Consider the following 26,138-nt stretch of genomic DNA (forward strand, 5'->3'; position numbering starts at 1 on the left):
TCGATGGGCCTCCAGGCCTGGTTGTGGCTACATGGGCCAGCAAGGTTAGCTTGATGTGAGTCCTCAGCACCTTCTGGAAAATACCGTCGCTTCTGAAGACCTTTCGGGGAGGAGGGGCAAGGGAACGGTCTCTCAAAGCACAGGGTGCGGGCGAAAGCGGCGATCACGAGCAGCTGACCGTGGAACGGGTGGCCTGCAGAGATGCCCGCTGTGCATCACGGCCGATTCGGTTGCCAGTGGATAACGCTCCCCATGGCGATTTTACAACCTTTTCCTTTCTTCCTGGCGTGGCTGTCAGTCTTGCCGTAAAATGGCTGTCATGAGCAGAATGGCCATGAAGTGAAACGGGGGAGTTTCAAGGACCCGCCGATTGTCGTGGGGAAGGAAGGAAGGCGGCTGAGGGTGCCAGCGAGAAGATAAAGCAAAAGAGGGAGGTGAGGGGCCCAATGCCTCCTCTGTACTGGAGTTTGTCCCAGAGTCAGTTTTAACGGCGAGAAAAGAGAGCACTTCCAGGCTGACGCCACCAGGTGGCGCCGTTGAAAACATGTCTCAGAAGGCCCCTTTGGAGAATTAGAATTGAGCAAATCGGTTGGGTTTAGAGGCGGAAACAATACATGCTTACTTGTGGATGGACAGTACACGCGAGCTTATTATGTTATCCCCTGTACGGTGTGTGTGTGTGTGTGTGTGTGTGTGTGTGTGTGTGTGTGTGTGTGTTGCAGTTTTAGACAATGAAAGAACCTTTTTCTCAAGAGATACAACTTCGACTGGCTGGATTTTGTCAGGGGCAAGTTTGAACTACGCGATTTAGGGAGGCATTGATCTAGCTTCTGATTAATATGAATACGTTTTGTGTTTTCTGTTTTCTTAGCCTCAGACTATATAAGCCTATACTTTCAATTTTCTTATCATCCCCACCAAGAGGTGTGTATGGGTGGCGGGGCGGGGGGCGGGGACGACGACGACTAAGTGGTCCTATTTCACAATTATGAAATTTTAAGTCTGATACACATGGTATCTCTCTATATACTATCAGGTATTACATATTCTGAACAGCCACTTCCTCCATGCACCCTCTCCTGACACATCATGACCCTTTTAAAATATATATTTTTATTGATTCCTGAGAGGAAGGGAAAGGGAGAAAGATAGAAACATCAACGATGAGAGAATCATGGATTGGCTGCCTCCTGCACGCTGCCTACTGGGGACCAGCCCGCAACCCAGGCATGTGCCCTAGCTGGGCATTGAACCATGACCTCCTAGTACAGTGGTCAGTAAACCGCGGCTCGCAAGCCACATGCGGCTCTTTGGCCCCTTGAGTGTGGCTCTTCCACAAAATACCACGTGTGGGCGCGCACGTACAGGGCGAAGTTGACTTAAAACCTTAAGTAAAGTTTATTAAGTCAATTTTAGGGAACGCTGTGGAGTGAAAGAAGATGTAGTGTGGAGGATGGAGAAAGGTGTGTGGAGATGGTTTGGACATACAGAGAGGATGAACGAAAGGAGACAGACGAAACAAGTATACAAGACGCGTGTGGATGGGAGAGTTGGAAGGGGTCGACCTCAGCGAACGTACCTCCATCGGATTGAGGACGTTTTTAGCAAAGGCCAGCTTAGGAGGACCCTAATTAAGTGAATAACAAGGTACCTACCTATATAGTTTCAGTTTAAAAAATTTGTCTCTCAAAAGAGATTTCAGTCGTTGTACTGTTGATATTTGGCTCTGTTGACTAATGAGTTTGCCGACCACTGCCCTAGTTCATAGGTTGATGCTCAACCACTGAGCCACCCCAGCTGGGCATAGCATGATACTTTTCATAAATATTTACCTAAATTAGGAAAAAAGCTGAATACCGAGAAAGGCTTTTGGAGGAGGAAATCCCTTGTGCGGGTTTTCTGCTCACCTGGCCGCAGGTGCCAGTGGCACGGGGCGGGGGTGGGGGGCATTGCAACTTGCAGGGGTGGCAGGCAGTCTCCCCACCTTTCAGGTGCAGCCTGTTCTCTGGTCCCTGATTCCAGCGCTCTACCTGACACTGCTGTGACCAGTGCCCTGAGCCAGGGTTTCTCTGCTTCCGCTTTTCCAGAATGATCTCAGACCTTGCAGGAGTCGGAGGGCGGCAGTGGCTGTGTGGGGTTGGGTGGGGCCCTGGGGTCCAAAGCCCCATCGTTTCAGCACCAGAGAGAACGTCCAGGCGTCTGCCTCCCCCTCCCGGCTGGGGTGCCTGCCCTGCTGTCCAAGGTCCCAGGATTCTGCTGGGCCAGCCCGACCCCTCCATCCAACCTCTGTCTCCACGGTGACTCGCTCTCTTTATCCTTGTCATTCAGCCTCCTTAAACATTCCTTTTTGGAGAATCTCTTACCCGCTGAGACAGCATGGAGGGACCTGGAGGGTATCACGCTAAATGAAATAGGTCAGTCAGAGAAAGACAAGTATCCCATGATCGCACTCATGTGGAATCTAATTAACAAAATAAACTGATGAACGGAGTGGATCCAGAGACATGGAAGCATGGATCAGAGTGCGGGATCTCGGAAGGAAGGCGGGGGAGGGTGGGTGGCTGGGAGGTAATCAACCAAGGGCCTTGTATGCATAGATGCATGGGCCGTGGACACAGACAATAGGGTGGTGAGGGCCTTGGGTGGGGAACAATGGGGGGACTGGAGGGAGCCAATGGGGGGGGAAGGGACATATGTAGTACTTTTCAACAATAAAGATTCATTTTAAAAATTTTCTTTTCTACCATTTCAGTGGTTGAATCCACCAATCCCACCAGCTCCCACAGGAGCTTGTTTTATTGGAATTTGCCTTTTCTTTTATCAAATGGACTAAAGAAAAGAATTTCCTGTTCCCCGGGTGGATTGTCCCAGAGGTTGAGTTCAGTTTGGGAGGGAATGAACCACAGGGCCCCTGGGGCGCCCCCTCCCCCCTCCCCTGCCACCCCCCCCCCTCTTCCCAGGAAGACTCCTGGGTTCCGAGGAAGTGTTGCTGAAATAGCCATGGGATCGCGGTTTTGAAAACCACCACCAACTTCAGCCACAACAACCTCCCCCTTGGCCTCCTCTTCCTCCTTCTCCACAGTTTCCAACGGTAACATGTTAATAGCCAGTTCTCCGTCTGCTCTCTGGTTTCAGTCTAGAGCAGCCGTGGGCAAACTACGGCCCGCGGGCCGGATCCGGCCCGTTTGAAATGAATAAAACTAAAAAAAAAAAAAAGACCGTACCTTTTTATGTAATGATGTTTACTTTGAATTTATATTAATTCACACAAACACTCCATCCATGCTTTTGTTCCTGCCTCCGGTCCAGTTTAAGAACCCATTGTGGCCCTTGAGTCAAAAAGTTTGCCCACCCCTGGTCTAGAGCAAGCGTGTCCAACTCAAAGGCTAACCTGGGCCCAATAAACAAGGTTTAAGTTGACGTGGCCGCAAAACAACAAAAGCTTCCATTCTCATAGAAACGTATGTTTATTTTGAAAACTATAGTATATAAAAAACAGCACAGGAGCAATGATAAAATTCATGTTTTCTTCCTGGCACTTGGCATCTCCTCTCTGCTACCATCTTTCCTAATTCGGGGAAAGTCTTGTTCACAGCAATCACTTTCAACACAGGTTTGGCTCAGTGGATAGAGCGTCGGCCTGCGGACTGAAGGGTCCCAGGTTCGATTCCGGTCAAGGGCATGTACCTGGGTTGCGGGCACATCCCCAGTGTAGGGTGTGCAGGAGGCAGCTGATCGATGTTTCTAACTCTCTGTCCCTCTCCCTTCTTCTCTGTAAAAAATCAATAAAATATATTTTTTAAAAAACCAACAAAAATAACTGACCCACAGTGAATGTCAGTAATTCCAGATCTGACAGACTTATTTCCTTTCACGATTGTAAATAACTGCTCACACCATTGTATTGGCTGGGCCGCAAAAATACTCATTGTGGGCCGCATGCGGCCCACGGGCTATGAGTTTGACATGCTTGGTCCAGAGCAGTGGTTCTCAACCTTTTGGCCCTTTAAATACAGTTCCTCATGTTGTGAGCAAACCAGTGTGGGGCGTGCAGGAGGCAGCCGATCCATGATTCTCTCACATCATTGATGCTTCTGTCTCTCTCTCCCTCTCCCTTCTTCTCTGAGATCAATAAGAATGTTTGTTTAAAAATAATTTTTTTTTGTAAGACACCCATACGTGAAAGCTCTGCGTCCCGTGGGGAAAGAGAATATCGTCACGTGGCATTTGGGGTGGATAACGCCACGAAATGCTTTTCCCTGTGGGCAGCGTCCTTGCGTCAGGGCTCGTCCGAGTTTGTAGAGACGGCAGCATCTCGGAAGGGAGATGGCGAGGCATGTTCCAGGCAGCAGTGGCAGAGTTGCCCGAGATTAAATGTGTGTGTGTGTTTATTACCCTTTAAAAATATTTTTTTTATTGATGTCAGAGAGGAAGGGAGAGGGAGAGAGAGAGAAACATCAATGATGAGGGGGAATCATGGATCGGCTGCCTCCTGCATGTCAGTTCAGTTGCATAGCAGTCACTGCATCACCCCAGTGGTCCCTCTGCCCTTTGGTACCAGTCCTCCTCCCCGCCCCCCCCCCCCACAGCCCCAGGCACCGCTGACCTGTTTTCTTCCCCTTCATTTAAGCTTTTTGAGAATGCTTATAAAAGGCATCTTACAGCAAGTAGCCTTTTGCAGCTGGCTGCCTTTACATTGCTAGGGCTTTTGAGATTCTTTCATGTTGTTTTACTATCATTAGCTCCCTCTCTCCTCCCTTCCTGCCTTTCTTCTCCTCCCTCCCTCCCTCCCTCCCTCCCTCCCTCCCTCCCTCCTCTCTCTCCCTCCCTCCTTCCTTTTTCCTTCCTTCTCTCTCTCCCTCCCTTCCACCCATTGCACCTAAAGCAGTTGGTACATCTTCCGAGGAGACATCGAATTTATGCTGCTCGGTGATCCTTAGTCCCAGGCTGAAGGGCAGAGACGTCCGCTGCCCCCTGCACACTGGCACTGGCCTCCGCAGGACAAGCCACAGTCCAGCCGGGGGCGCTGGCTTCGTTGTCCTGAATGGAGATCTGACCCGCCTCTCCTCCCCCTGGCAGAGCTCACAGTATGCTGGGCGGTGCTTGGAGGGGCTCTGAGGCCCCCCCCCCCCCCCCGCAGGTGCCCTGCAGCTAAGGGCAGACACAGGTCCCTGGTCCAGTGCCACTCACTTGCTGCATGCAAGGATTTCCCATTCCCCCCTGCGGGTCCCCCACCCCAACTTCACCCTCAGCAGCTTCTCTCTCCTGGGTCATTTGGCCCTAGACATGGGGAGCCTGCAGTGGGGCTCATGTGAGCCTGGGGAGTCATGGCCGTTTCTGCCAGAAGTGGCAGCGGCACATCACAGCTGGCGCCTCGCCTTCTGCAGTTTGCATGGCGACCGGCGGCTGCAGATCTTTGCTGAGATGAAACTCGACTTCAGGAGAACTCGCCTGCAAAGCAGAGCCTCCCCCACAGGAGATGGAAGAATTCCAGCACACCTTCTGCTTGGTGGGAACAATGCAGACTTCCTCACGTCCGACTTAGCTCTACGTGTCGTCCAGTTGTGTGATTCCCAGCTGTCCGGGCCCTGAACACTCACTGGGAGGAACAGCTAGACGTCCGTGTTCCTTCTTGGAAACGCCCCCGCAGCATATGGTGTCGCCTTGTCAATTTTCGGGTCTCGCATGCCAAGGAGGGATATGTCGGGGTTGGGGTCGGGGTCTTTCTCGGGGTTCCCGGGAGGCTGGGTGGGAGGTTTCAGCTGTGGGTGAATATAGACGCGGCTCGGTGAACTTGATGCCAGCAGTCCTGGCACCACCTGGCTTGGTGGCCTTGGGCACGAGATGCGATCTTTCCTGGCCTCCCTGGGTCTCCTCTTGGAGGTGGGCATCACAGGCCATGAGAACGGACGCAGCATAAGCCTGCCCCATGGGGACTATGGGGCGGATGGTGACTGCCTGCCTGTTGGTGGAAACTCAGGGCCTCCCATTCCTTGTGTGTTCGTGGTGGGCGATCGTTTCCGCTCCGCGCGCTCCTCAGAGGCGGCTCAGAATCAAGCAAATGTGGGAACATGCTTTGCAGGGGGGTCGGCAGCATCCCTGGTGTCCCTGTGGCTCTGATTTCTAGACTCCCTCCCAGCGCCCCTGGCTTTGGCCTGGCAGCTGTGCAGTTTGGGGCCTGTTGGTTGTAAATTTTTTATTGATTCATACAGTATACATAACCCTATACTGTATACTGTATGAATCAATAAAACATTTACAATTTTTAATTATAAACCTGTGTTTTCTATCAAAATTACTTCTTGCATGAATTTTGGGACACCCTATAGCAGTGATGGCGAACCTATGACATGCGTGTCAGAGGTGACACACGAACTCCTGTTTTTGGTTGATTTGTCTTTGTTAAACGGCATTTAAATATATAAAATAAATATCAAAAATAGAAGTCTTTGTTTTACTATGGTTGCAAATATCAAAAAATTTCTCTATGTGACACGGCAGCAGAGTTAAATTAGGGTTTTTCAAAATGCTGACACGCCGAGCTCAAAAGGTTCGCCATCGCTGCCCTATAGTAACTCCCCACTGTCGTCATCCTAGCCAGAGGCAGGAGGTGTGAGGGAATGAGTGAGACCCAGAACTCTTTGTTGGGGAAGAGAGTCAGGTTCTGAGAAGCGGCTCCTGGAATGGGAACTCCCAGGAGCTGAACCAGGGAGGACACAGAACGTTGCTGACCAGCCCGGGGTCCCGCTGTGGGGGATGCAGAGAGGCGAGACCTGGGAGGAGCCTGCGGAGCCCAGAGGGGCCTCCCCAGAAAGCGTGTTCCAGGGGCACAGTGTCCGGGACTTGGGCAGAGCTATTCTCACCCCTTGGGCCCGTGTTCCTATTTCGATCTACAGAGAAAGGGAGGCAGCCCAGTGCTGGCGGTGGCTCTGTAGACGGTGGGATCCTGCCCGAGCTGATGCCAGACGTGAGCCAGGCAGACACGGGCATGGAGTGGCGGGTGGAGGTCTGGGCGCGTGCGTCTGAGGGCAGCAGTACCCGCTTCTCGCCCGGGGCCCGCGCTCCAGCTGAAATGAACGCTTTGCCGGCCTGTGGTTTCTGGCCTGAGGTTTCTCGGCGGCTCACTCTGATGTGCGAGGCGCGGGGCCACCGGGCGAGCATCGGCGCGGAAATGGTAATTACCTTTTATGCCGGTGTCTGCTCCAGCCGCAGAGTCGGGGCCTGTCTGCTTGCCTGTGCACACAGCAGTTTGGGAGCCCGGGAAGGTCATTTTCACGTGCAAATGCGGACAGAGTGAGCGAGGGAGGGCTGAGCCGGCTGTTAAAGAGGCAGCGGCCTGTTCTCTCGTCTTCCCTGGGGAGGAGCAGGGCCTGGGCAGAGGAGGGAAGGCGGGAACCTGATGGGTTTCTTCACTCACAGGCCTGCTTCCTCGGGGCTCTCCGGGGCGTGTTCCATCCGTCACCCCGGCAGGAAGGCAGGGCCACCGGGGCGGAATGACACAGGACACGCGAGGGTGTGGAGTCCCATGTGACCCTAGGGCCCACTCTTCCGCCTCCTGGCGGTGTGACCCCCTCCCAGGTGCTGTCGGGAGCCATGGGGGCACACGGCCGGGTCCCCGGGGTCCCCAGCGAACCGCAGGCCACGAGCCCAGGGGGGAAGCAGCCGTCTTGGAACATAGCAGTTGGCATGCTGACCCCTCCTCCAAGCATCCGGCCCTACCCAGTGGCACCAAGACTCCAGAAACTCCGGCTCTACACAGGGCCTCGGGCCCCAGCCTCTGCCTTCCCCGGCGACCTTCGAACCCTGGGCCGGCTCCCCGCTGCCTGGGCCCTGGGTGCCCCCAGGAACCCCCCTTCTTCTGGCCTGTGCTGTTCAGAAAACAAAAGGCACTCACCCCCCAACCCCTCTCCCGCAACCAGTTTCCAGAAAAGTCTCCTTTTGTGCGTTTCTGTTGAGGACGTTGATATTTCCAACTCTCCCAGCTCCCTTGGGTGACCGATGCCAGCAGGCCCCACAGGAAGACCCCGCCTTTGCCCTGCCCAGGACCCTCCTTGAGAGATGAGAGCAAGGCTGGAAGGGCGGGGAGTGGGGTGGGGCACAGAGAAAGAGTGAACACCTCAGTGGACTGAGCACTTCACCTCCCCAGTGTGACATCATCGCACCCATGAGGAGGGTCGGTGGTGATTCAAAAACTCCCCCGACCCCCACCCTCCAATCTGTGATCCTCTGACCACCACCCCCTCCTTTGACCTTCTGAAACCTCTGTTGAGGGGGGGGGCAGCTTTGCTTCAGTAACAGTTTTGATATTGCCATTATATGTTTTTTTTTCTTTTACGTAAGTTTATTTTTCTAAAGGTATATAAACAATAAACAAGTGAACATTCAATCAGATCTTAACTGCCAAGTATTATCTGTCCTGGAATTGTTCCATTGAGTTCCAGTCTATGCATCTTAAATTCAATAATCGTTACCTTCATCAGGGTCCATTACTTTTCTTCTGCCATTATGTGTTTTTGCCGTTGTTGTTGTTAATCCTCACCCGAGGATATTTTTCCATTGATTTTTTTTTTTTTTTTTTTAGGGAGAGAAACACATCGATTGGTTGCCTCCTGCATGCGCCCCGACCAGGGCCCAGGCCGGGGAGGAGCCTGCACCTGAGGTACGTGCTCTGGACCAGAATCGAACCCGGGACCCTTTGGTCCACAGGCGGACGCTCTATCCACTGAGCCACACTGGCTGGGGCGGTCTTGCCATTTTGTACGGATTAACGCAGAGAGAATTTTAAATGTGCATTTCTACAGAATGCCACGGCGGTGTCAGGAGGGGCTGTTGAGGAAGGCACGTCCCCACATCCGTGACCTGTCCCCGCCTGCTTGTGGGTGGCCTGCACACAGCCCCGAGGCTTTCGCTGGAAAGAGAAAGCTCTGACCTCAGCAGAAAGGACAGAATGGCGTGAGGAATTCTCTCATCTCTAGAGGAGGATCAAGGGCCAGAAAGATTTCTCTCTCTCTGACTTCCTGCTTTGGCCAGACAGGAACATCGAGGCACTTGCTGGCCGCCAGCCAGACCTGTGGCCTTGGTGAGGCCACACAGAGCACGTGGCAGCTAATTTGCTCTTGTCCTAGAAAAGAAGCAGCTGGTTGCGACCACCCCGCCTTTGTTTAAAAAATATATTTTTATTGATTTCAGAGAGGAAGAGAGAGGGAGGGAGAGAGATAGAAACGTCAATGATGAGAGAGATTGATCGATCGGCTGTCTCCTACGCGTCCCACACTGGGGATGGAGCCCACAACCCCGGGCATGTGCCCCAACCGGGAATCGAACCGTGACCTCCTGGTTCATAGGTGGATGCTCAACCACTGAACCACACTGGCCGGGCTTGATTCCCCTTTTTCCCCTCCAAAGTTCTTCCAACCTAAGACCCTCCTGGTAACAGGCAAGCCCACCAGGTCGTCTCATGCCATAGCCAGTGCCATCCCATCTCCCCACCTGCTGCCCCCAGTCGTGCGTAAGCTCTCTTGTTCCCCACTGTAAACTCTGAAACGAACTCGGTGCCCATCACATAGTAGGTGCTCAGTAAATGCTAGTCGCTTGAAGAAATAAAACCAACGCGCACCATCTCTTCATTGGACTTCTTGTCAGGTTGTTGGAGTTTGCCTGAATCCTGACTGCCCATCGAATTGGCCTTTCTTTCCTGGACCATTCCCACCCACTCCCAGTGCCCATGCCAGTATCCCAGTTAGCCGCTGGTGTGGCTCAGTGGGTAGAGCGTCAGCCTGCGGACTGAAGGGTCCCAGGTTCGATTCCGGTCAAGGGCATGTACCTTGGTTGCGGGTACATCCCCAGTGTAGGGTGTGCAGGAGGCAGCTGATCGATGTTTCTAACTCTCTGTCCCTCTCCCTTCTTCTCTGTAAAAAATCAATAAAATATATTTTTAAAAAAAACAACAAAAATAACTGGCCCACAGTGAATGTCAGTAATTCCAGATCTGACAGACTTATTTCCTTTCACGATTGTAAATAACTGCTCACACCATTGTATTGGCTGGGCCGCAAAAATACTCATTGTGGGCCGCATGCGGCCCGCGGGCTGTGAGTTTGACGTGCTTGGTCCAGAGCAGCGGTTCTCAACCTTTTGGCCCTTTAAATACAGTTCCTCATGTTGTGAGCCAACCAGTGTGGGGCGTGCAGGAGGCAGCCGATCCATGATTCTCTCACATCATTGATGCTTCTGTCTCTCTCTCCCTCTCCCTTCTTCTCTGAGATCAATAAGAATGTTTGTTTAAAAATAATTTTTTTTTGTAAGACACCCATACGTGAAAGCTCTGCGTCCCGTGGGGAAAGAGAATATCGTCACGTGGCATTTGGGGTGGATAACGCCACGAAATGCTTTTCCCTGTGGGCAGCGTCCTTGCGCCAGGGCTCGTCCGAGTTTGTAGAGACGGCAGCATCTCGGAAGGGAGATGGCGAGGCATGTTCCAGGCAGCAGTGGCAGAGTTGCCCGAGATTAAATGTGTGTGTGTGTTTATTACCCTTTAAAAATATTTTTTTTATTGATGTCAGAGAGGAAGGGAGAGGGAGAGAGAGAGAAACATCAATGATGAGGGGGAATCATGGATCGGCTGCCTCCTGCATGTCAGTTCAGTTGCATAGCAGTCACTGCATCACCCCAGTGGTCCCTCTGCCCTTTGGTCCCAGTCCTCCTCCCCGCCCCCCCCCCCACAGCCCCAGGCACCGCTGACCTGTTTTCTGCCCCTTCATTGAAGCTTTTCAAAAATGCTGTATAAAAGGCATCTTACAGCAAGTAGCCTTTTGCAGTTGGCTGCCTTTACATTGCTAGGGCTTTTGAGATTCTTTCATGTTGTTTTACTATCATTAGCTCCCTCTCTCCTCCCTTCCTGCCTTTCTTCTCCTCCCTCCCTCCCTCCCTCCCTCCCTCCCTCCCTCCCTCCCTCCCTCCCTCCTTCCCCTCATCCATCCTCCCTCCCTCTCCCTCCTCCTCGCTCCCTCCTCTCTCTCCCTCCCTCCTTCCTTTTTTCTTCCTTCTCTCTCTCCCTCCCTCCCACCCATTGCACCTAAAGCAGTTGGTACATCTTCCGAGGAGACATCGAATTTATGCTGCTCGGTGATCCTTAGTCCCAGGCTGAAGGGCAGAGACGTCCGGCCTCCGCAGGACAAGCCACAGTCCAGCTGGGGGCGCTGGCTTCGTTGTCCGGAATGGAGATCTGACCCGCCTCTCCTCCCCCTGGCAGAGCTCACAGTATGCTGGGCGGTGCTTGGAGGGGCTCTGAGCCCCCCTCCCCCGCCCCCCGCAGGTGCCCTGCAGCTAAGGGCAGACACAGGTCCCTGGTCCAGTGCCACTCACTTGCTGCATGCAGGGATTTCCCATTCCCCCCTGCGGGTCCCCCACCCCAACTTCACCCTCAGCAGCTTCTCTCTCCTGGGTCATTTGGCCCTAGACATGGGGAGCCTGCAGTGGGGCTCATATGAGCCTGGGGAGTCATGGCCGTTTCTGCCAGAAGTGGCAGCGGCACATCACAGCTGGCGCCTCGCCTCCTACAGTTTGCATGGCGACCGGCGGCTGCAGATCTTTGCTGAGATGAAACTCGACTTCAGGAGAACTCGCCTGCAAAGCAGAGCCTCCCCCACAGGAGATGGAAGAATTCCAACACACGTTCCGCTTGGTGGGAACAATGCAGACTTCCTCACGTCCGACTTAGCTCCACGTGTCACCCAGGTGTGCGATTCCCAGCTGTCCGGGCCCTGAACACTCACTGGGAGGAACAGCTAGACGTCCGTGTTCCTTCTTGGAAACGCCCCCGCAGCATATGGTGTCGCCTTGTCAATTTTCGGGTCTCGCACGCCAAGGAGGGATATGTCGGGGTTGGGGTCGGGGTCTTTCTCGGGGTTCTCAGCTGTGGGTGAATATAGACGCGGCTTGGTGAACTTGATGCCAGCAGTCCTGGCACCACCTGGCTTGGTGGCCTTGGGCACGTGATGCGATCTTTCCTGGCCTCCCTGGGTCTCCTCTTGGAGGTGGGCATCACAGGCCATGAGAACGGACGCAGCATAAGCCTGCCCCATGGGGACTATGGGGCGGATGGTGACTGCCTGCCTGTTGGTGGAAACTCAGGGCCTCCTATTCCTTGTGTGTTCGTGGTGGGCGATCGTTTCCGCTCCGCGCGCTCCTCAGAGGCGGCTCAGAATCAAGCAAATGTGGGAACGTGCTTTGCAGGGGCGCCGGCAGCATCCCTGGTGTCCCTGTGGCTCTGATTTCTAGAATCCCTCCCAGCGCCCCTGGCTTTGGCCTGGCAGCTGTGCAGTTTGGGGCCTGTTGGTTGTAAATTTTTTATTGATTCATACAGTATACATAACCCTATACTGTATACTGTATGAATCAATAAAACATTTACAATTTTTAATTATAAACCTGTGTTTTCTATCAAAATTACTTCTTGCATGAATTTTGGGACACCCTATAGCAGTGATGGCGAACCTATGACATGCGTGTCAGAGGTGACACACGAACTCATGTTTTTGGTTGATTTGTCTTTGTTAAACGGCATTTAAATATATAAAATAAATATAAAAAATAGAAGTCTTTGTTTTACTATGGTTGCAAATATCAAAAAATTTCTCTATGTGACACGGCAGCAGCGTTAAGTTAGGGTTTTTCAAAATGCTGACCCGCCGAGCTCAAAAGGTTCTCCATCGCTGCCCTATAGTAGCTCCCCACTGTCATCATCCTAGCCAGAGGCGGGAGGTGTGAGGGAATGAGTGAGACCCAGAACTCTTTGTGGGGGAGGAGAGTCTCGTTCTGAGAAGCGGCTCCTGGAATGGGAACTCCCAGGCGCTGGACCAGGGAGGACATAGAATGTTGCCGACCAGCCAGAGGGTGGGCCCGGGGTCCCGCTGGGGGGGACGCAGAGAGGCGAGACCTGGGAGGAGCCTGCAGAGCCCAGAGGGGCCTCCCCGGAAAGCGTGTTCCGGGGGCGCTGTGTCCGGGACTTGGGCAGAGCTATTCTCACCCCTTGGGCCCGTGTTCCTATTTCGATCTACAGTGAAAGGGAGGCAGCCCAGTGCTGGCGGTGGCTCTGTAGACGGTGGGATCCTGCCCGAGCTGATGCCAGACCGCGACGTGAGCCAGGCAGACACGGGCATGGAGTTGCGGGTGGAGGTCTGGGCGGATGTGTCCGAGGGCAGCAGTACCTGCTTCTCGCCCAGGGCCCGCGCTCCAGCTGAAATGAACGCTTTGCCGGCCTGTGGTTTCTGGCCTGAGGTTTCTCGGCGGCTCACTCTGATGTGCGAGGCGCGGGGCCACCGGGCGAGCATCGGCGCGGAAATGGTAATTACCTTTTATGCCGGTGTCTGCTCCAGCCGCAGAGTCGGGGCCTGTCTGCTTGCCTGTGCACACAGCAGTTTGGGAGCCCGGGAAGGTCATTTTCACGTGCAAATGCGGACAGAGTGAGCGAGGGAGGGCTGAGCCGGCTGTTAAAGAGGCAGCGGCCTGTTCTCTTGTCTTCCCTGGGGAGGAGCAGGGCCTGGGCAGAGGAGGGAAGGCGGGAACCTGATGGGTTTCTTCACTCACAGGCCTGCTTCCTCGGGGCTCTCCGGGGCGTGTTCCATCCGTCACCCCGGCAGGAAGGCAGGGCCACCGGGGCGGAATGACACAGGACACGCGAGGGTGTGGAGTCCCATGTGACCCTAGGGCCCACTCTTCCGCCTCCTGGCGGTGTGACCCCCTCCCAGGTGCTGTCGGGAGCCATGGGGGCACACGGCCGGGTCCCCGGGGTCCCCAGCGAACCGCAGGCCACGAGCCCAGGGGGGAAGCAGCCGTCTTGGAACATAGCAGTTGGCATGCTGACCCCTCCTCCAAGCATCCGGCCCTACCCAGTGGCACCAAGACTCCAGAAACTCCGGCTCTACACAGGGCCTCGGGCCCCAGCCTCTGCCTTCCCCGGCGACCTTCGAACCCTGGGCCGGCTCCCCGCTGCCTGGGCCCTGGGTGCCCCCAGGAACCCCCCTTCTTCTGGCCTGTGCTGTTCAGAAAACAAAAGGCACTCACCCCCCAACCCCTCTCCCGCAACCAGTTTCCAGAAAAGTCTCCTTTTGTGCGTTTCTGTTGAGGACGTTGATATTTCCAACTCTCCCAGCTCCCTTGGGTGACCGATGCCAGCAGGCCCCACAGGAAGACCCCGCCTTTGCCCTGCCCAGGACCCTCCTTGAGAGATGAGAGCAAGGCTGGAAGGGCGGGGAGTGGGGTGGGGCACAGAGAAAGAGTGAACACCTCAGTGGACTGAGCACTTCACCTCCCCAGTGTGACATCATCGCACCCATGAGGAGGGTCGGTGGTGATTCAAAAACTCCCCCGACCCCCACCCTCCAATCTGTGATCCTCTGACCACCACCCCCTCCTTTGACCTTCTGAAACCTCTGTTGGGGGGGGGGGCAGCTTTGCTTCAGTAACAGTTTTGATATTGCCATTATATGTTTTTTTTTCTTTTACGTAAGTTTATTTTTCTAAAGGTATATAAACAATAAACAAGTGAACATTCAATCAGATCTTAACTGCCAAGTATTATCTGTCCTGGAATTGTTCCATTGAGTTCCAGTCTATGCATCTTAAATTCAATAATCGTCACCTTCATCAGGGTCCATTACTTTTCTTCTGCCATTATGTGTTTTTGCCGTTGTTGTTGTTAATCCTCACCCGAGGATATTTTTCCATTGATTTTTTTTTTTTTTTTTAGGGAGAGAAACACATCGATTGGTTGCCTCCTGCATGCGCCCCGACCAGGGCCCAGGCCGGGGAGGAGCCTGCAACCGAGGTACGTGCCCTGGACCAGAATCGAACCCGGGACCCTTTGGTCCACAGGCGGACGCTCTATCCACTGAGCCAAACTGGCTGGGGCGGTCTTGCCATTTTGTACGGATTAACGCAGAGAGAATTTTAAATGTGCATTTCTACAGAATGCCACGGCGGTGTCAGGAGGGGCTGTTGAGGAAGGCACGTCCCCACATCCGTGACCTGTCCCCGCCTGCTTGTGGGTGGCCTGCACACAGCCCCGAGGCTTTCGCTGGAAAGAGAAAGCTCTGACCTCAGCAGAAAGGACAGAATGGCGTGAGGAATTCTCTCATCTCTAGAGGAGGATCAAGGGCCAGAAAGATTTCTCTCTCTCTGACTTCCTGCTTTGGCCAGACAGGAACATCGAGGCACTTGCTGGCCGCCAGCCAGACCTGTGGCCTTGGTGAGGCCACACAGAGCACGTGGCAGCTAATTTGCTCTTGTCCTAGAAAAGAAGCAGCTGGTTGCGACCACCCCGCCTTTGTTTAAAAAATATATTTTTATTGATTTCAGAGAGGAAGAGAGAGGGAGGGAGAGAGATAGAAACGTCAATGATGAGAGAGATTGATCGATCGGCTGTCTCCTACGCGTCCCACACTGGGGATGGAGCCCACAACCCCGGGCATGTGCCCCAACCGGGAATCGAACCGTGACCTCCTGGTTCATAGGTGGATGCTCAACCACTGAACCACACTGGCCGGGCTTGATTCCCCTTTTTCCCCTCCAAAGTTCTTCCAACCTAAGACCCTCCTGGTAACAGGCAAGCCCACCAGGTCGTCTCATGCCATAGCCAGTGCCATCCCATCTCCCCACCTGCTGCCCCCAGTCGTGCGTAAGCTCTCTTGTTCCCCACTGTAAACTCTGAAACGAACTCGGTGCCCATCACATAGTAGGTGCTCAGTAAATGCTAGTCGCTTGAAGAAATAAAACCAACGCGCACCATCTCTTCATTGGACTTCTTGTCAGGTTGTTGGAGTTTGCCTGAATCCTGACTGCCCATCGAATTGGCCTTTCTTTCCTGGACCATTCCCACCCACTCCCAGTGCCCATGCCAGTATCCCAGTTAGCCGCTGGTGTGGCTCAGTGGGTAGAGCGTCAGCCTGTGGACTGAAGGGTCCCAGGTTCGATTCCCGGTCAAGGGCACATGCCCGGGTTGCGGGCTCGATCCCCAGTAGGGGGCATGCTGGAGGCAGCCGATCCATGATTCTCTCTCATCATTGATGTTTCTCTCTCTTCCTCTCCCTTCCTCTCTGAAATCGATTAAAAAAAATGTTTTTTTAAAAAAGCATCCAGTTAGTGTAGACATTGAGTCTTGGTCTTGTTGTCCCCTTGCTGCGTGCTGGGCAGCCCATTTCGTTTCTGGTTCCATTTGCTTGAGGTCTTCCTTCCTCCGTGGTCTGTAACCTCAACGCGTGTGTGTGTGCTGTCTGGTTCCTCCCACGGAAAGAGGCATTTTTCTTTCAATTTTCACAGAGAAGGAACTTTAGATCCACAAAGATAAGCTCTTTCCCGGGGCCGCACAGCAAGAGCGCGCACCACCCACCGATCCACGTTCAGATACGCCAGATTCCAGGAAGACCTCTCTCAGACGTTTTTCTGACACTAATTCTAGCTCTAGGAGGAAAGACGCGACACTGTGTTTTCAACCTTCCCAATTATCTGACAAGCCCAGTGTTAATCAGCTGAGTCAGAATGGGTGACCCCCCCGGACGGCTTATGCCCCCAAACCATCTTCCGATGAAGTGATAAAACCAGACGTCTGAGCTCATTAGCAAACCCGAACACATTACCGGGGGCCCAGCAATGCCTTCGCGTCTGGCCTCTCCCACACCTTCGCCAAAGAGGAAGAGCTCTCATTTGCAAAACCCTTGCTTCCGTGGGGCGGCCTGGAGAGTCCCTGCCATGTGTGATTAGCATGAAATTAATTCCTGTGGCGAAGCATGATAGCCCATCTAATGAGGTTTAGGAAGCAACGCGGACTGTGTATGAAGGGAGGCAGACCCTCGTCTATCCCTGGATGAAGTACGTGTGGGATGCCGTTTTGCACACAAAGCTCTGCACTTAGGATCGAGTGTTTATGGCGACTTGTCTGAGGGCCGCGTCCCTCGGTGATTTGAGACGTGGAACCACTTCTGACAGGCTGAAGGGGTCTCTTTGGTGTGCGTCCATGTTTCTCTTTCGTGGGAAATCCCGTGTGTGGAAGACAAGTAGGACAGCGTTCAGCTCTTAAATGAAGTGTCCTTGCCTGAGCCGCCATGGGTCGCATCCATCCTATTTATACATTTAAATGGAACAGAAAAGAAAAAAAAAGTCTCATACGGAAATTATTTATTTCAATTACGGAAAAGGAATCACCCATGATTTGTTTTTATGGACGAAGAGAGTTAACCGAGTTTTGTATTTCCTTTTTAAAAAAATATATATTTTATTGATTTTTTACAAAGAGGAAGGGAGAGGGATAGAGAGTTAGAAACATTGATGAGAGAGAAACATTGATCAGCTGCCTCCTGCACACCCCCTACTGGGGATGAGCCCACAACCAAGGTACATGCCCTTGACCAGAATCGAACCTGGGACCCTTCAGTCTGCAGGCTGATGCTCTATCCACTGAGCCAAACCGGTTAGGGCTGTATTTCCTTTTAGTTTTTTTAAATAACTTTGCTATTTAGCCCATAACCTCACAATATATAGAAATTGGCATCGTGTTTCCTGTAATAATGATATAAATATTTTTCTTTACTAAAAATTCTTCCTCAACGTGATTTAAATGTTTTCACGGTACTCCACTGTATGGATGTGTCATCGTTTAATTAACCATATACTTAACGTTAGATTTTATGCTTGTTTCCAGTTTTTAAAAAATATATTTTTATTGATTTCAGAGAGGAAGGGAGAGGGAGAGATAGAAGCGTCAATGATGAGAGAGAATCATTGATCGGCTGCCTCCTGCACACCCCCTACTGGGGATTGAGCCCATAACCCAGGCATGTGCCCTTGGCCGGAATCGAACCTGGGACCCTTCAGTCCGCAGGCAGATGCTCTATCCACTGACCAAAACTGGCTAGGGCTCCACTGATTTTTAGAGAGAGTGGAAGGGAGATGGAAAGACAGAGAGAAATATCGATGTGAGAGCAACACATGGATTGGTTGCCTCCTCCATGCTCCCTAACCATAAGTAATACTTTCAATAAAGATTTAATAAAAAAATAAAATATGGCCCTAACCGGTTTGGCTCAGTGGATGGAGCTTCCGCCTGTGGACTGAAGGGTCCCAGGTTCGATTCCGATCAAGGGCATGTACCTTGGTTGCAGGCACATCCCCAGCAGGGGGCGTGCAGGAGGCAGCTGATCCATGTTTCTCTATCATCGATGTTTCTGACTATCCCTCTCCCTTCTTCTCTGTAAAATAATCAATAAAATATATTTTTTAAAAAAATAAATAAAAGAAAATATGTAACAAAAATAATGAGAGGATATTGTGAACAACTTAATTTCACTGAAAGTTGAAAGTAGGTGCATCTCTAGATGTCCCATCAGCGATTGGGCACGGCCACGAATTTCGGGATCCTGTGTGTCCTCATTGCAATTTAAATCCGTTATCAACATTAAGAAGGCAAAACCACCTCTTCCTGGCAGCCTTGTCCCCACTGGGCCTTTCTTTTATGATTTGCTCAGCTGTTGGCTCCGCATCTCCCAAACGTTTGGCTCTGGTACGAGGTCTGTTTCAAGGCCACAGAGCCTCATCCCATCCAGTTCGAGACCAAAGATGCTCCCTGGGAAATGGACATGACAACATCCGGGCCCTTTCAATCCACAGGATGGGCAGTTTCCAGAGCTGGAGGCCGGAAAAAAAACCCCCACAAAAAACCCTCGAAAAGACAGGAAGAATAAAGTCAGATTTTAATTGAATGGCTGCAACGAGCCGGTAAGGCTAGTTGAGCATGTAATTAATTGTTGTAACTATAGCAACAGGATGGCGGGCACTGCTAGGGCAGGCCAGGGGTTCGGTGAGAGACTCTTCAAGTCACAAGTGGTGGAGATTGCAGCAAATAATCCGCCCTCTGCCAGAGGGCTCGCACTCTGCGGCAGCCCCAGGTAAACCTGGCGAGTGGTATCTGCTTAGATTCACGCTGCTTTTCTCAGCCCAGGGCGCCCCGAGGTGCTTCCTACGCTGTGAACATAAGCGTGGGTTTGGAATAATGTGTCGGGCTGGGTTTTTCTTGAGTGTGTGCAACCCCCTGGGGGTATGTCCGCGCCATGGGAAGCCCCTTGCTTTTGGCAGAGAGCAGCGGTTCTCAACCTGTGGGTCGCGACCCCTTTGGGGGTCGAACGACCCTTTCACAGGGGTCGCCTAAGACCATCCTGCCTATCAGATATTTACATGACGATTCCTAACAGTAGCAACATGACAGTGATGAAGTAGCCACGAAAATAATGTTATGGTTGGGGGTCACCACAACATGAGGAACTGTATGAAAGGGTCGAGGCATGAGGAAGGTTGAGAACCGCTGGCATAGAGGGAGGCAGCAATTCACCACGTGGCATTCTTACAGGCTCAGGGCCCAGAGCACCAACAGAGCGCTCAGTGGTTAGATTGTTGGCCTGTGGGTTCGATTTCCGGTCAAGGGCATGTACCTCGGTTGCAGGTTCGATCCCCGGCCCCAGTTGGGGCGAGAGCAGGAGGCAACCAATAGATGTGTCTCTCTCACCTTGATGTTTTTTTCTCTCTCTTCTCTCCTCTCCCTCCCTCTTTTCCACTTTCTAAAAATCAATGGAGCCCTAGCCAGTTAGGCTCAGTGGATAGAGCGTCGGCCTGTGGACTGAAGGGTGCCGGGTTCAATTCCCGTCCAGGGTACATGCCCGGGTTGTGGGCTCGATCCCCAGTAGGGGGCGTGCAGGAAGCAGCCGATCAGTGATTCTCTCTCTTCACTGTTGTTTCTACCTCTCTCTCCCTCTCCCTTCCTCTCTGGAATCAATAAACATATATATTAAAAAATTAATTTGAACCATAGGCTTTGGAGCACATTTTTAAAAAACGACAAGTTAATGCCATGCTTCTGGGGAAACTGGATATGCTGTCCCTGGGTCATGTGTCTCTGTCCTTTGGTCTTCCGTCCATCCATCCATCCATCCATCCATCCATCCATCCATCCATCTAGCCATCCTTCCATTCTTCTACCTTTCTATTCAATTGGTTCTCTTCCTCTGGCCAGCCCTCATACACCAGTCACCAGGATCCTGATACAACTGTTCCTCTTTTATTTGCTTTGTGAGTTTTCTTTCATTTGTCTTTTTACAGAAATCCCTGTGTCTGTGTGACTTGACTTTAAGCAGTCTCTCACGTCTTGGCAAGCGTAATCGCTTATCCTGTGGGAAGTAAACATTTAATCAGAAAACAAAGTGAATAACCCCAGTGTTCTTTGATGGAACATTAATTCTACCATGTGTGAACATTTAATCATCTTACATGTTTCTTTGTCTTTACCTGGAAGAAAGGTTGTGTTTAGTTGTGCCTTCACTAGCCTGCCTGTTTTATAATGAGATGTCTGGGTTCCCCTTCAATGATACTGCCCATTGGTATGTTATGCAACAGTTTATGACTGTCATTAACTTTGATGGTTATAATTAAACTAGAGGCCTGGTGCATGGAATTCGTGCTTGGGGAGGGGAGTGTCCCTTGGCCCGGATTGCACCCTCTCATAATCCGGGACCCCTTGGGAGATGTCCAACTGCCGGTTTAGGTCTGATTGGGCCTAAACCAGCAGTCGGACATCCCTCTCGCAATCCAGGACCCCTCACTCCTAACCGCCCACCTGCTCACTCCTTACTGCTTGGCTTGCAGCTCCTTAGCACTGCCGTGGAGGCAGGAGAGGCTCCCTCCACCGCCACTTTACTCGCCAGCCGTGAGCCCGGCTTCTGGCTGAGTGGCGCTACTACTGTGGGAGCACACTGACTACCCGGGGCAGGTCCTGTGTTAAGCATCTGCCCCCTGGTGGTCAGTGCACATCATAGTGGCCAGTCGTTCTGCCGTTCGACCGATTTGCATATTAGGGTTTTATATAGATAGATGAAGCTGTGAAATACAGTCCAGGGCCAGCCTTCTGGAGTGTCCCGGTTCCCATAGACCAGTGGTTCTCAACCTTCCTAATGCCGCGACCCTTTAATACAGTTCCTCATGTTGTGGTGACCCCCAATTTCATTGTTACAAATTGAACATAATGAAAGCATAGTGATTCATCACAAAAGCAATACGTAATTATATATGTGTTTTCCGATGGTCTTAGGCGACCCCTGTGAAAGGGTCGTCAGACTCCCAAAGGAGTCGTGACCCACAGGTTGAGAACCGCTGCCATAGACGGTTTCGTAGCTAAGACAGAATCTAGGATACTGTCACTTAACTCTCTGTTGTCCAAAAATAAGAGTCTTTCCTGGAAGAAAAAAATAAAAGGCTAGAAACCAATAAAAGTCTATATGGAGCCCTGGACAGTGTTTCTCAGTGGTTAGAGCATCAGTCTGTGCACCGAGGGCTCGCGGGTTCGGTCAAACCTAGGTTGCAGGTTTGATCCCTGGCCCAGATCAGGGCGCGTGCAGGAGGCAACCAATGGATGTGTCTCTCTCCCATTGATGTTTCTCTCTGGCTCTCTTCCTCTCCCTCCCTCCTTCCCACTCTCTAAAAAGCCATGGAAAAAATATTCTCGGGGAGGCTTAACAAACAAGCAAACACACAAACGAAAGGTCTCTATGGAGCGGCCATGGTGGATTAGCGCCGTGACTACTAGTGCAGTGGATGAGCGTCGGAGAGGAGGGGCGCTTCACCTGCGTGTTGGCCTGATTTAGGGGGGAAGGAAGTGAAGAGGCACCCATTGAGCTCTTACAATGGGCCTTCATTCTCCCCGAAGCCCTGTGAAGAACAAGGGATTGCCTGCTGTCGAGATGAATAGTGAAGCTCACGTCCCGGCTGTGAGAACTGGCGCTGTGCGTGTCGGAGAGCCTAGATGCATCTGCACCACAGGCCCAGCGGGGGCAGCCGGCTGGACAGAGGCCGGAGGTGCAGGAGTGGCTCCTGTCTGTCCCTGCACGAGCCTTGCATTGGCCTCCAATCCCCTGTGTCTGATTCGAAGGAAGATAGTGCTGCAAAAGGGAAAGGAAACAGCCAGGGCAGAGCCACTGAGCTTCCAGAAGACATTCTGGGGGGCAAACAGGGAGGGGGTGTTAGCATCATAGAAGCACTGCCAGGCATGTCCTAGGATGGTCTAGCACAGGGATGGCGAACCTTTTGAGCTCGGCGTGTCAGCATTTTGAAAAACCCTAACTTAACTCTGGTGCCATGTCACATATAGAAATTTTTTGATCTTGGCAACCATAGTAAAACAAAGACTTATATTTTTGATATTTATTTTATATATTTAAATGCCATTTAACAAAAAAAAAATCAACCAAAAAAATGAGTTCGCGTGTCACCTCTGACACGCGTGTCATAAGTTCGCCATCACTGGCCTAGCAGGAGGGAGAAATGTCAGGTATCATTGTTAGTCTTCTCTCTGGAGCAGAGGGGCCAGGCTTTTCGGAGATGCTGAGAATTCTGTGCTGAGGGCCAGGGACGGGGCGAGCTCAGGGCCTGCCGTCGTGGGCAGGGCCTGACTCAGATCTCCGGTGCTGTTGTCATGCTGTGAACCTGCTTTTGCCCGGTACGGCCTGGAAAACACACAGCAATCCGTATAAATTCTTCGCGTGGCGCTATCACTTTCATGAAAAGGAAGCGATATTGGATTCTCGTCAATAGACGAGGCAAAAGACCCGTACGTGTCGATTCTCGCTGCAGAACGCAAGTCAGAAAGTAACCAGCAAATAGTTGCGACTTTCGTGCAGGATAAAGGTGGCCTTTCAAACCAGAGTGTTGTCCAAATCAAATTAATCCTTTTTTTTTTTGACGGGGGTGGGGAGGTGGGGGGGAAGTTTGGGGATTATTTGCAAATTCTTGACAAATCAAGTGCCCCAACAATGAAAACATCATCAAAAGTATTAGTGGAAACGTCGAATACATTTCCAACCCGCAGAGTAGGAAAAGGATGATGTAAGAAACAAAAGCAACACAGAGAAAGATGCTACGTGGAACCGTGTCAGGGACGCAAATCAAACTCTCAGCTGGGTCCCAGGGGAGGCCCTTCCTTGATTCGAGGTGAACAGAGGCATGTCACTTCTCCCGAACCCATGTTTGTGGGGGCAGACAGCTTTCATCCCCTGCCTTCTCTCCCCTCCTCATACCAGTCCCCAAGTCCCTCTGTGCCCCGGACATGGCCCATGCTCAGAAACCCCTCATGTCCTTCATAACCATCGTGTACTCACTTTGGAATGCAGCGTCTGCTCTCCTGGGCCACGGTCAAGGCTAAATAGTTTCATCTGACTATGTGCGTGCACACACACATGCACTCACACGCACACACACACGTATGTACGCACCCGCACGTATCTGATGCCACACTTACCACTGATCACAGCGGTAACTCCCAGGGTGGGGGACATGGGTCCATCAGTGAGTGGTCAACAGGGCCTTCGACGCTCTCTGTATTATTTCCATTTTATATATTTTTTATATATATATTTTTTAAAATTTCAAATATATTTTATTGATTTTTTTCAGAGAGGAAGGGAGAGGGATAGAGAGTTAGAAACATCGATGAGAGAGAAACATCGATCAGCTGCCTCCTGCACACCCCCTACTGGGGATGTGCCCGCAACCAAGGTACGTGCCCTTGGCCGGAATCGAACCTGGGACCCTTCAGTCCGCAGGCCGACGCTCTATCCGCTGAGCCAAACCGGTCAGGGCTGTATTGTTTCCATTTTAAACGTGACAACACTCGTGTGTTGCCGTGTAATTAAAAATGAATAGACTCTCGAGCCTGGGCCGGCTGGGTCTTTGCAACTTCATTTCCATCTGCCGACGAAATGAATCTGAAACCGTTCATTTTGAGTTAATAGCCCAACTGAGTGTGTGGCTCTGTTGGAAGATAATGAAATCGGGGGGCACTCTTCGGGGCTCTGGGGCGCGGGTTGCTCCGAGGGGCTCGGCTCCGGCTCCTGGAGCTCACCGACTGATGGATGTTCCCACTGGGACCTTGACTTCTAACCCTTTGGATGACCTAGCCCCGTGGTCGGCAAACTGCGGCTCGTGAGCCACATGCGGCTCTTTGGCCCCTTGAGTGTGGCTCTTCCTAAGCCTTAGGAGTACCCCAATTAAGTTCATAACAATGTACCTACCTATATAGTTTAAGTTTAAAAAATTTGGCTCTCAAAAGAAATGTCAATCGTTGTACTGTTGATATTTGGCTCTGTTGCCTAATGAGTTTGCCGACCACTGGGCTAGAGGGATGCGTGTCAAAGCCAGCAGCGTCCTCCCTTGCAGACAGGAGGGGATACTGAGCTCCCTGGTCCATGTCCAGCTGGAACCAGCACCCAGGAGCTCGGGCATCTATCCCAGCGATGAAATTGAAATGCATCTCCGTTGGGTGCCAGATAAGCGGAACCAGCACTTTCTGGCGTTCAGGCAGCATCTGGGGATGTGCTGGCGACATGGCTGTCATGGAATGAATGAGCAAGGGGATCAGTCCTCAACGTGGAGCGCACCTGGTATACGTCTTGCGGGAGACGGTGAGCCGAGATGGGGAAGTGGGGGGATCAGCCCTGCGGATTCCCAGGGAGAGCGTTCCCGAGGAAGGGAGCTGCTGCAGAATGACCTTGGACGTGTTTAAGGAGCCGTGAGGTCGAAGTGGAGCAGGGGCAGGAGGCAGGAGATGTGGTCAGGGAGGTGGCGATGGGGTCTTAGAGCCCAGAGGCTAGACCAGTGGTGGCGAACCTTTTGAGCTCGGTGTGTCAGCATTTTGAAAAACCCTAACTGAACTCTGGTGCCGTGTCACATAGAGAAATTTTTTGATCTTGGCAACCATAGTCAAACAAAGACTTATATTTTTGATATTTATTTTATATATTTAAATGCCATTTAACAAAGAAAAATCAACCAAAAAAAAATGAGTTCGCGTGTCACCTCTGACACGCGTGTCATAGGTTCGCCATCACTGGGCTAGACCAAGGACTTGGGCTCCTGACCGAGTCGGATGGAGCCACCAGGGGAGCCATTCCCAGAGCAATGACATGATGTGACTTGCTTTTCCAAGAATTGCATTCTGGCTGCAGAGAAAGGGCGGAGGCAAGAGGGCCAGGTTGAGGCTATGGCAAGAATGAAGATAAAGAGACCCGTCTGCTCAGCCGGTGTGGCTCAGTGGTTGAGCATCAACCTATGAACCAGGAAGTCACGGTATGATTCCCGGTCAGGGCACATGCCCGGGTTGCAGGCTCAATCCCCAGTGTGGGGCGTGCAGGAGGCAGCTGATCCATGATTCCCTCTCATCATTGATGTTTCTCTCTCTCTCCCTCTCCCTTCCTCTCTGAAATCAATAAAAATATATTTTAAAAAAAGAAAAAGAAAAGAGAGAACATCTTCCTCGTCTTAAAGAATATCTTTCAGCATTTCATAAAGGGTGTCCCAAAATTCACGCAAGATTTGAATTTTGCGTGAGCATTAACAACAACAACAACAAAAATTAAAGCCTAATTTTACTTGGTTTATTGAATCAGATTCTAATATCTGTTGCCCTTTGATTTCAATCCCTTCAATTTGATAAGCATTACCAAGTACCAGTGATGGTCCAGGAGCAGGGATCATGAAGACCGATGAAGACCACGGCTTTGCGTATGTGCCAGCAAAGCCGTGGAGGCCATTTACCCGATGTGCTATTCCATACATAACCCTATGCTGCATACTTTATGAATCAATAAAAATTTTACAATTTTCAATTATAAACCTGTGTTTTCTATCAAAAGTACTTATTGCGTGAATTTTGGGACACCCTTTATAATACTGGTTTGGTGGTGATGAACTCCTTAAAAATTATGAACAACAAATACATTATCTATCAACAAGTGAATCTAAAAATCAAGTGAATGAAAAATCTGATGACCAGAATAAACTGGTGAATATAATAGAATCAGGGGCCTAGAAAGGGAGTGCACTGACAATTCTCAAGGGGAAAGGGGTGTGGGGGTGCGGGAAGAGACTGGACAAAAATCGTACACCTATGGATGAGGACAGTGGGCGGGGGGGGGGGGTGAGGGCGGAGGGTGGGGTGGGAATTGGGTGGAGGGGAGTTATGGGGGGAAAAAAGAGGAACAACTGTAATAATCTGAACAATAAAGATTAAAAAAAAGAGAGAGAACATCTGCTTGAGTTTCTAAGCCAGT

This window comes from Myotis daubentonii, chromosome 21 (genome assembly GCF_963259705.1).
Source record: "Myotis daubentonii chromosome 21, mMyoDau2.1, whole genome shotgun sequence".
In the NCBI taxonomy this organism is placed as follows: Eukaryota; Metazoa; Chordata; class Mammalia; order Chiroptera; family Vespertilionidae; genus Myotis; species Myotis daubentonii.